Below are 10,138 nucleotides of genomic sequence, written 5' to 3' on the forward strand. Positions count from 1 at the left end.
ATCCTGGGTGCCTTAGGGGATCCATGTCACAGACAAGCAGGCCTTTTGCCAGTGAGCTGCAGGCCCAAGACACATAGTCATGAGCAGAGAAACCCAGAGCAAATGGTCTTCCTTATCCTTAATGACACCACCAGGGCAGCTTATACTTTGGGAAGAAGGTTCATTTTGTACCTCACGGCACCTTCAGGAAAGAGCTGTACTGTCAGGCCTTGAAACACGTCCACATTAAATGAGTTGAGAGGGAAAAGTGGCTATTTATAAATCCACACCATTAACTTTAACCTGGGCTGAATGAATACAGGCCCTAGTTTATATTTTTTATTAGCAACAGAATAGGCAAACTGATTATTAGTGTAGTGTAAAGATTGTTTTCATCATTTTTGTAATTATTTTTCTACCTTGACTGGAATTCCCTGACTTATTCATTCATTACGTCATTCAGATGTTGTGGCATGTTTGTAAGAAGTTGTCTTGGGTCTTGAGGAATGAGAATTGTTTGAATATTTCAGTTGACAACAGCAGAGGAATCTAATGATTAGATGGGCTACACCTCATTGAGATCAACAGTCCTTTGATATGTGTCAAAGGAACTGTGCTTTGTGTGCTTGAATTAGAACTTATATTTCCATAATTGAACGTGAATATACTAAAAAGTTTACATTCCATCTACTAGATTTGTAACATTTAGTAAAAAAGACATTGGAGAGGAACTTAAATTCACAAGTGAGTTGCTTACTGCGGTTGAGATTTTGTTTCTTGATCTGGGTGCTGCTTATATAGGCCTGTTCAGTTCATGAAAATTCATCTATTTGTTAGCTTATAATATGTGTACTTTTTTGATTTATGTGTTACATGTCAATAAAAAAGTTGAAAGGAATTCATTGCTTAGTTTCCTCTCTTAATCATGATGGATCATGTTTAAGACGAATTCATTAAGAACACAGGAGAGTTAAATTTGACAAAATTGAGAGAGCTGAATTTTAAAGGTGGAAGATTTAGGTTGGCTAGAAATGGAGGAAGATGGCCAATTTCTAGCCACATTCATTTTGAAAAATTAATTTTGTGGGGTGGATATAATATTAATTATGATCACCTGTGTGATTCCAAGAATAAAAAGCATTATGGGTGACGATGAAAGATTAAGTGCTTGAAAGTTCTTTTTCCTTCTAACCAATGAAGTGTTCCTCCATCTATCTTGTCAAATGCTAAGAAGCAACGTCAACAAACATAGAAATGTTGCATGAAAGTGAAAAGATCCCAGTACACTCTACTGGCACATTATTTGGATGGCTTGAACCAACATCAAGTGCTCCTGTTCACAAATGTCCTTTAAAAACATTTTTACTTGTATTAATCCACTAAAACTTCACAGCCAAAGGCAGGCAGGATGAGGTAGGAAGGGCAGGAATGGTTGCAAAGTTTACAGACCACAGAGCCATGGTGAAAACTCAGCCAGAGTTCTTTCTTTTGTCTGTTTCAAATGTTCTGTATTGAGTTTTCTAATTTTTATAATTCAAAAAGATGTAAACAAAACACACCTACAAACACTTATTGAGTGTCCATTCTATGTAAAACAGATCCCTGGCTGCACTGAACAGTGGAGACAATGGATAAACCTTTTCTAATTGATTTGTGATATCTTCCTCCAGCCAAATTCTTAGCTTTCTCTGGAGTTCGATGGGGTAGGTTTTACTAACCACAGGCAAAACTACAGTGACTCTTGCACTGTGTTTTCCCTCAAGACACCAGTAAACATTCTGTGTTTGAAGCTCCGATGACCTGAATATAGTCACAGAAGTCAAAATGTCATGATAAGGAGACAAATCACGCTCGGTTAGCACAGCCAAATCCAGAGCCAGTGAAGAGACTGGGGGTTATCCACAAGGATAAGGTCGAGGTGAAAGATTTCTAACTCCAGCTCCTATCAAATAAATGCGATTCAGTGTGTTATGTGCAAATGTAGTGTTTCCCTTATCCTCTTGTTGAAGAAGGATGCATGAGTGATGTCAAGGCTTGGACTCTGTGCCCTGCTACCATTGCCGACAGCCTTCACAGCAGACTCTGACTAAAGACACTTCATAACAGTGTCTTGCAGGAGCAACCACAGAGATTCTGTATACATTTTCTGCAAATAACTTAAAGCTATTTGGTAAAGACAGCTGCAGATTAAGAAAAGAAAGGCTTCTCTCTCCTTGGTGACGGCCTTGGATTGGTATACAACAGCAAACCTGAAATATGGAATCAGCTTTGCCTCCATCAGCCATGATTACGTCATGATGCATTTGTTTTTTAAGCATCATGTTAGGTTTGTGCTGAGCTCCTGCCTGGGGTTGGCTGGAGGATACTTACTCTTGCTTCCAATAGAAACCATAGCGATGACTTTATGATGGATGCCTCAGCTCTATCCTGTTGTTCCTTACCTTCTGGAACTCAGGAGAAGAGACTAGGGAGGATACACCTGCTTGTCTTTCTGAGTAATTGGTGTGATTCTTGGAGCAGCATTATCTTTTGTACAGCACCATCTCTGTATATTCAGAACTTGGGAAAAGGACAGGCATATCATAGGAGTTAGTAACAGTTTTCCCAGTGTGTTTTAGAGGGTGGATTATGCTGTCAGTTGCTCTGAGAACCACCTTTCCTTGTTCCTTTCATTCTCACTAGCACTGATATGCTTAGAGAGTCCTGGGGTCATAACTGTGTTCATAAGTACCTGTGTATCTTGGGAAGATTTCTAAAATACAAAAGAAGATATAGAAGAAGGGAAACTGTAAAAACAGAGTCTTCTGACATTGAGATAAGAATTAGTGTAAGTAAATATTTTACTCTTTTCTTGATTACATTTTGTGGGTACAGCTTTTGAGCAAAGACACAATTTAAAAAGGTATAGCTATCCACTGATTACACAAATAAATCACATGGATTGCTATGAAGAGGTGTAACAGATTATGCTCTGGAGGAAGAAAGAGATTGTGATGAATCGGTATCATCCATCGTAAATATTCCTACCCTTCTAGTCTTAATGTTAAATTGGATTTACGTAAGTGCTTGGAATTTTTAATTTTTCTGAAATGTGTTTATTTCAGGTTATAGGAAATGTATTTATTTCAGGTTATAGATTTATTTCAGGGTTGGCTTCTTTACAGGATGGAACAAGTGTAGGGAAGCCAGCATTGCAACTGCACCTCTTATTTTAGTACTACATAGATCTTGCTGATGTAAAAAAAAAAAATCAAGGGATTCAAAATCATTAAGACCATCTTCTAGGATTTCAGAGGAAGATAATAAATAAAACTTTGTTCAATGGGATTTGGTTTAGCTGCTTTTCTTGGCATGCTCTCTTGGTGTAGTCAGTGTAGGATTTGGTGTAGTGTGTGGCTCCATGGCAATGTAGTCAGACATCATGGCCTTAAATTCCAGCTTGGATAATCATTGGCAGAGTTACCTTTAATAAACTGCTAAATCTCCCTGAGCATCATTGTCTTTCTCTGTAAATAAGATGGCCTAACTCACATGGTGCTTGCAGGAATCAAATGAGATATAGTGATGAGCAAATAGACAAGAGGTTAGACTCTCTCTTCATGGAACTTCTTTGTAGATGGGGTGGTCATGGGGAACTACACACAAGTGCACAACACACACACACACACATCAATCAAAGTGTTGCCAGGGGGTGATGAATACTACAAAGAAAAACAAAGCAAGGTAATAGGATAGGGATGATGTGGGGGTAAAGGGAGGAAGGAGCAGCGTTCTACTTTAAATAGAATGTGGTCAGGGATGTCTTCTCTGATAATGTGCAGGAAACCTGAATGAAGTGAGAGAGGAGTGGCTGTGAAGATATCTCAGGGAAGAATAAGCGGGGAGGAGGATGCAAAGGTCCTGAGGCAGGAGTGTGATTGATATGCTGAAGAGCAGCAAGAAGACCCGTGTGGCTAGGACTAGTGAGAGAGAGGAGAGTCAGATAAGGGGACTCAGCGAGGTCATGGAGCATTGCAGGATTTTGTTGGCCATGGGAGGACTTTGGGTTTATCTGGAGGAACCACTGGATCTGTCTGAGCAAGGCTATGATGCAATTTGTTTTTCTGCTAGTCACATAAAGAGTAAATTCTAAGGAGTCAAGGGTAAAAACAGAGATTCCAGTTAGACTATTAAAATAATCCAGGCAAGAGACAATAGTGGCTGGGATGGTTAGCAGAAGAGATGGTGTAAAAATGATCTTATTTGGGACTTTTTGGGTCTGTATTTTAAATAACATTGTTGTGCTATAATTTTTATACCATAAAATTTATCCACATTAAATGTACAACTAATGTTTACAGCACAGTTACAGAGCTGCACGATTGTCACCACGAACCAGTTTCAGAACATTTCCATCACTCTCAAAAGGTCCCTCATTCCCATTTGCATTTAATTCTTTCTCCCACTCCCAGTCCCAGGTAGCTACTAATCTCCTTTCTGTCCCCATAGATTTGCTTTTCTTTGACATTTCACATAAATGGAATTGATATATGTAGTCTTCTGAGTCTTGCCTGTTTTCACTTAGCATTCTATTTTTGAAACCCATCTATGTTGTACCACATAGCCTATTTCTTTGTTTCTGAATAGTATTCTATTACATAAATATACCACATTTTGTTCATCTATTTACCAGTAAATGGGCATTTGGAAACTCCTACTTTATGGCTAATATGAATAATGCTGCTGTGAATATTCATGTACAAGTCTTTGTGAGGACATATGTTTTCATTCTTCTTGGGTAGATATCTAGCAGTGGAATTGCTGGGTCTTACTGTAAGTCTGTGTTCCACTTGTTAAGAAAGTGAAAAACTGTTTTCCAAAGTGACCGTATCATTTTACTTGACCATTAAACAATGTGTAAAGTTTTAGATTTCTCTACCTCCTTACCAAAACCAGTGAACAAGAGCCTGTAGAAAGGATAGTGGATGGTTGATTCATTGCAAATGTAGAAAAAGTAGAGGAATTTATCAGGAGAGCTAAAGGTGGGGTTGGAAGGTTTGGTGGTTGGAGCATGAGGGGACTTGCTTTTGATGGATCTTACTCTTTCCAGGGTCATCAGATGAGAGTGAGAAGGAGGAAAGAAATACATTGTTAGCTTGGAAAGAAAGAAGAAAGCAAGAAATTGACATCTAGAAGAGTGGCAGAGCTACAGAACTAGGGAAATGTGGCTAGACTGAAGGAGGGAGAGGAGCAAGGGTATTTTTGGTGTATGCAAGGGAGTTAGTAATACTAAGCTGGGAAAGTAAGTGAGTGAGGATGTTAGGGAGAGGTAGTCAGTGCAAAGGTGGTAAAGTCAAAATATTTGGGGACTTAGTGGTGCTGAAGAAATGTTGAGATTAAGATACAAGAAGGAAGGAGATACAAAGATAGGGCGCGCTGGCCAGGAACCAAGGTAATGCATGAGATGCCATGCATTGGTGATGACAATGTATGGTCATGAGAGATTCCAGGTAGACTATTAAAATAATCCATGCAAGAGACGATAGTGGCTGGGATGGTTAACAGAAGAGATGGTGTAAACATGATCATATTTGGGACTGAAATAGGGTCTGAAATAGGGTGGAAAGAAGAGATCAGACCAATATTTAAAAACAAATAGTCTGCATGGATAGTGAAATCTGCAAGAATTATAGTAGAAGTAACAATGGAGAGATGAGAACCACATGCTAAGATATTCAAATAATGAAGGCCAGGATGTTTGGATTCTGGAGAGGGCTGCAACAGGAGAGGAATCTGGTTTCTGGTAGTATTACCTCAAGATCTTATCTTCAAAGTCTCTGTGTAGAGAAGGTCAGGGTAAAGGAGAAATAGCGGTTTGGAAACAGCCATAAAATGCAAGGAGGATGCTTAATCTGTTTTCAGACTCGCTGTATATGAAATATGGGAAGGAAAACCTCTGCCAGGTGCCCGGTAACAAAGCATTTCCCTTCCATAGTCAGCAGTAGAGGTTCTCAAGGTCTGGATCTCTTACTTTTTAAATTAATTATTTGGCTTAACTAAAATCTGTTGTGACTTGGCATTTGCATTGCTTTAAATCTACTTTTAAGCATATTAATGTTTTGGTTTGTTTTAAATGGCACTAAATATGTCTCAGGACACAAAACACACAGAAACATTCTTACACATATACACACACCCACACACTCACACGCATAGATCTTCAAGAATATTTACCAAGCAACTAAAAAAATGTCATTTTTTCCTCAGAGTTACACATTTTTGGGGTGAGATGGTTGGTTCAAGTTAGTTCTCCTTCTGTGGATGTGAACTTATATTTTCTCTATGTAAAGCTATTAGCTATAAAGTTATAACTACCAGAGGAATAAAGACTGGTACATGAATTCTCCATTTCCTTTTTTTAAAAATATTATACTTTAAGTTCTGGGATACACGTGCAGAATGTGCGGGTTTGTCACATGGGTATACATCTGCCATGGTGGTTTTGCTGCCAATACCAAATTAGGTATTTCTCCTAATGCTATCCCTGCCCTAGGTCCCCACTCCCCAACAGGCCCCTGTGTGTGATGTTCCCCTCCCTGTATTCATGTGGTCTCATTGTTCAACTCCCAGTTATGAGTGACCACAAGCAGTGTTTGTTTTTCTGCTCCTGTGTTAGTTTGCTGAGAATGATTGTTTCCAGTTTCATCCATGTCCCTGCAAAGGACATGAACTCATCCTTATTTATGGCTGCATAGTATTCCGTGGTTTATATGTGCCACGTTTTCTTTATCCAGTCTATCATTGATGGACATTTGGGTTGGTTTCAAGTCTTTGCTATTGTGAATAGTGCTGCAATAAACATATGTGTGCATGTGTCTTTATAGTAGAATGATTTATAATCCGTTGGGTATATACCTAGTAATGGGACTGCTGGGTCAAATGGTATTTCTAGTTCTAGATCCTTGAGGAAATGCCACACTGTCTTCCACAATGGTTGAACTAATTTACACTCCCACCAACAGTGTAAAAACATTCTTATTTCTCCCCATCCTCTCCAGCATCTGTTGTTTCCTGATTTTGTTGTTGTTGTTGTTGTTTGAGATGAAGTCTCGCTGTGTCACCCAGGATGGAGTGCAGTGGTGCGATCTTGGCTCACTGCAACACTCCACCTCCTGGGTTTAAGCCATTCTCCTGCCTCAGCCTCCCGAGTAGCTGGGATTACTGGCGCCCACCACCACACGTGGCTAATTTTTTGTATTTTCAGTAGAGACAGGGTTTCACCATGTTGAGCGGGCTGGTCTTGAACTCCTGACCTTGTGATCTGCCTGCCTTGGCCTCCCAAAGTGCTGGGATTGCAGGTGTAAGCCACCGCACCAGCCTGTTACTTAACTTTTTTTTTTTTTAATACTTGAAGTTCTAGGGTACATGTGCACAATGTGCAGGTTTGTTACATATGTATACATGTGCCATGTTGGGGTGCTGCACCCATTAACTCGTCATTTACATTAAGTATATCTCCTAATGCTATCCCTCCCCCTGGCCCCTCCCCACAATAGGACCCGGTGTGTGATGTTCCCCTTCCTGTGTCCAAGTGATCTCATTGTTCAATTCCCACCTATGAGTGAGAACATGCGGTGTTTGGTTTTCTCTTCTTGCGATAATTTGCTGAGAATGATGGTTTCCAGCTGCATCCATGTCCCTACAAAGGACATGAACTCATCCTTTTTTATGACTGCATAGTATTCCATGGTGTATATGTGCCACATTTTCTTAATCCAGTCTGTCACTGATGGACATTTGGGTTGATTTTAAGTCTTTGCTATTGTGAATAGTGTCACAGTAAACATACGTGTGCATGTGTCTTTATAGCAGCATGATTTATAATCCTTTGGGTATATACCCAGTAATGGGATGGCTGGGTCAAATGATATTTCTAGTTCTAGATCCTTGAGGAATGGCCACACTGTTTTCCACAATGGGTGAACTAGTTTACAGTCCCACCAACAGTGTAAAAGTGTTCCTATTTCTCCACTTCCTCTCCAGCACCTGTTGTTTCCTGATTTTTTAATGATTGCCATTCTAACTGGTGTGAGGTGGTTTCTCATTGTGGTTTTGATTTGCATTTCTCTGATGGCGAGTGATGATGAGCATTTTTTCATGTGTCTGTTGGCTGCATGAATGTCTTCTTTTGAGAAGTATCTGTTCATATCCTTTGCCACTTTTCGATGGGGTTATTTGTTTTTTTCTTGTAAATTTGATTGAGTTCTTTGTAGGTTCTGGATATTAGCCCTTTGTCAGATGAGTAGATTGCAAAAATTTTCTCCCATTCTGTAGGTTTCCTGTTCACTCTGATGGTCGTTTCTTTTGCTGTGTGGAAGCTCTTTAGTTTAATTAGATCCCGTATGTCAATTCTGGCTTTTGTTGCTGTTGCTTTTGGTGTTTTAGACATGAAGTCCTTGCCCATGCCTATGTCCCGAATGGTATTACCTAGGTTTTCTTCTAGGGTTTTTATGGTTTTAAGTCTAACATTTAAGTCTCTAATCCATCTTGAATTAATTTTCATATAAGGAGTAAGGAAAGGATCCAGTTTCAGTTTTCTACTTATGGCTAGCCAATTTTCCCAGCAGCATTTATTAAATAGGGAATCTTTTCCCCATTTCTTGTTTTTGTCAGACTTGTCACAGATCAGATGGCTGTAGATGTGTGGTATTATTTCTGAGGGCTCTGTTCTGTTCCATTGGTCTATATCTCTGTTTTGGTACCAGTACCATGCTGTTTTGGTTACTGCAGCCTTGTAGTATAGTTTGAAGTCAGGTAGCATGATGCCTCCAGCTTTGTTCTTTTGGCTTAGGATTGTCTTGGCAATGCAGGCTCTTTTTTGGTTCCATATGAACTTTAAAGTAGTTTTTTCCAATTCTGTGAAGAAAGTCATTGGTAGCTTAATGGGGATGGCATTGAATCTATAAATTACCTTGGGCAGCATGGCCATTTTCACGATATTGATTCTTCCTATCCTTGAGCATGGTATGTTCTTCCATTTGTTTGTGTCCTCTTTTATTTCACTGAGCAGTGGTTTGTAGTTCTCCTTGAAGAGGTCCTTGACATCCCTTGTAAGTTGGATTCCTAGGTATTTTATTCTCTTAGAAGCTATTGTGAATGGGAGTTCATTCATGATTTGGCTCTCTGTTTGTCTGTTACTGGTGTATAAGAATGCCTGTGATTTTTGCACATTGATTTTGTATCCTGAGACTTTGCTGAAGTTGCTTATCAGCTTAAGGAGATTTTGGGCTGAGACAATGGGGTTTTCTAAATATACAATCATGTCATCTGCAAACAGGGATAATTTGACTTCTTCTTTTCCTAACTGAATACCCCTTTATTTCTTTTGCCTGATTGCCCTAGCCAGAACTTCCAACACTATGTTGAATAGGAGTGGTGAGAGAGGGCATCCCTATCTTGTGCCAGTTTTCAAAGGGGATGCTTCCAGTTTTTGCCCATTCAGTATGATATTGGCTGTGGGTTTGTCATAAATAGCTCTTATTATTTTGAGATACATTCTATCAATACTGAATTTATTGAGAGTTTTTAGCATGAAGGGATGTTGAATTTTGTCAAAGGCCTTTTCTGCATCTATTGAGATAATCATGTGGTTTTTGTCTTTGGTTCTGTTTATATGCTGGATTATATTTATTGATTTGCGTATGTTGAACCAGCCTTGCATCCTAGGGAAGAAGCCCACTTGATCATGGTGGATAAGCTTTTTGATGTGCTGCTGGATTCGGTTTGCCAGTATTTTATTGAGGATTTTTTCATTGACGTTCATCAGGGATATTGGTCTAAAATTCTCTTTTTTTGTTGTATCTCTGCCAGGCTTTGGTATCAGGATGATGTTGGCCTGGTAATATGAGTTAGGGAAGATTCCCTCTTTTTCTATTGATTGGAATAGTTTCAGAAGGAATAGTACCAGCTCCTCCTTGTACCTCTGGTAGAATTTGGCTGTGAATCTGTCTGGTCCTGGACTTTTTTTGGTTGGTAGGTTATTAATTATTGCCTCAATTTCAGAGCCTGCTATTGGTCTATTCAGGGATTCAACTTCTTCCTGGTTTAGTCTTGGGAGAGTGTAAGTGTCCAGGAAATTATCCATTTCTTCTAGGTTTTCTAGTTTATTCGCTTAGAGGTG

The sequence above is a fragment of the Rhinopithecus roxellana genome, chromosome 8 (genome assembly GCF_007565055.1).
Source record: "Rhinopithecus roxellana isolate Shanxi Qingling chromosome 8, ASM756505v1, whole genome shotgun sequence".
NCBI lineage: Eukaryota > Metazoa > Chordata > Mammalia > Primates > Cercopithecidae > Rhinopithecus > Rhinopithecus roxellana.